Raw genomic sequence first — 1,576 nt, forward strand, 5'->3', positions numbered from 1 at the left:
AAAATTTCGTCCTCTTCTTTATGTTAATTTTTTGAGTGCACTCAAAACCGAGTGAGTCTTTGAGCACTCAGAAACGAGTGCACTCAAAGTAGAATGCATTGGAGACTTTCATTTCCACTTTCACCTCCACTTCCGCTTTCGCCTCCACCTCCATTTTCACTTTCACCTCCACCTCCATTTTCACTTTCGTCTCCACCTTAAATTTTGCCTTCACCTCCATCTCCACTTTCGCCTCGACCCCTATTTCCGCCTCCACCTCCACTTTCGCCTCCACCCTCACTTTTGCCTCCACCTCCATTTTCGCCCCCCTCCCTGTCCATTTTCACCTCAACCTCCATATTCACCTCCACCTCCAATTTCATGTCCACCTCCACTTTTGCGTGGAGGTGAAAGTGGAATCTAACCTAACCTAACCTAACCTAATGGAAGTGGAGGTGGAAGTGAAAATGGAGGTGGAGGCGAAAATGGAGGTGGAAGTGAAAGTGGAGAAGAAAATGGAGGTGGAGGTGAAAGTGGAGGTGGAGGTGAAAAAGTAAGAGGCGGCAAAAGTGGAGGTGGACATGAAAGTGGATGTGGAGGCGAATATGGAGGTTGAGGTGAAAATGGACAGGGGGGGGAGAAAATGGAGGTGGGCAAAAGTGAGGGTGGAGGCGAAAGTGGAGGTGGAGGCGGAAATAGGGGTGGAGGCGAAAGTGGAGATGGAGGTGAAGGCAAAATTTAAGGTGGAGACGAAAGTGAAAATGGAGGTGGAGGTGAAAGTGAAAATGGAGGTGGAGGCAAAAGCGGAAGTGGAGGTGAAAGTGGAAAGGGGGGGGCGAAAATGGAGGTGGAGGCAAAAGTGAGGGTGGAGGCGAAAGTGGAGGTGGAGGCGGAAATAGGGGTGGAGGCGAAATTTTCATGTCCACCTCCACTTTTGCCGCCTCTTACTTTTTCACCTCCACCTCCACTTTCACCTCCATTTTCGCCTCCACCTCCATTTTCACTTCCACCTCCACTTCCATTAGGTTAGGTTAGATTAGGTTGGGTTAGGTTAGGTTAGGTTGGGTTGGGTTAGGTTAGGTTGGGTTAAGTTAGGGTTGGGTTGGGTTAGGTTAGGTTGGGTTGGGTTAAGTTAGGTTGGGTTGGGTTGGGTTAAGTTAGGTTGGGTTGGGTTAGGTTGGGTTGGGTTAAGTTAGGTTGGATTGGGTTAAGTTAGGTTGGGTTGGGTTAAGTTAGGTTGGATTGGGTTAAGTTAGGTTGGGTTGGGTTAAGTTAGGTTGGATTGGGTTAAGTTAGGTTGGGTTGGGTTAAGTTAATTAACAACTTTCTAAGTAGGTACCTACGTAGTTGCTTCAAAAGTAAGTAGGTATATTCAGTACTAGCTGAATTCCGTCGCTTCGCTCCGGAATCCCGCTAGTTCATCCCGAGGCATGGCCAAACTTGTAGAAAAGGCATGGCCGAACTTGTAAAAATTAATAAAAAAATACGGTCGTGCTGCGTGCTCCCTATGAGCTACATATTAGTTATCAAACTAAAAACATAAACGAAACTCAAAATGTTGGTCGAGAGCGGAACATTTCTCTCCCGCAGTCTCTGC

The 1,576-nt window shown here is 47.4% G+C and overlaps 1 protein-coding gene across 4 annotated transcripts in view; it reads right to left on the bottom strand.

Moving 5' to 3' along the window:
• The window catches only part of LOC103511029 (ras GTPase-activating protein-binding protein 1), a 20,628-nt gene that overhangs the window by 2,714 nt on the left and 16,338 nt on the right, over window positions 1-1,576 (bottom strand). The gene's annotated exons all lie outside the window — the stretch shown is intronic.

Source organism: Diaphorina citri, unplaced genomic scaffold (assembly GCF_000475195.1).
Source record: "Diaphorina citri unplaced genomic scaffold, Diaci psyllid genome assembly version 1.1 scaffold666, whole genome shotgun sequence".
NCBI classification, from domain to species: domain Eukaryota; kingdom Metazoa; phylum Arthropoda; class Insecta; order Hemiptera; family Psyllidae; genus Diaphorina; species Diaphorina citri.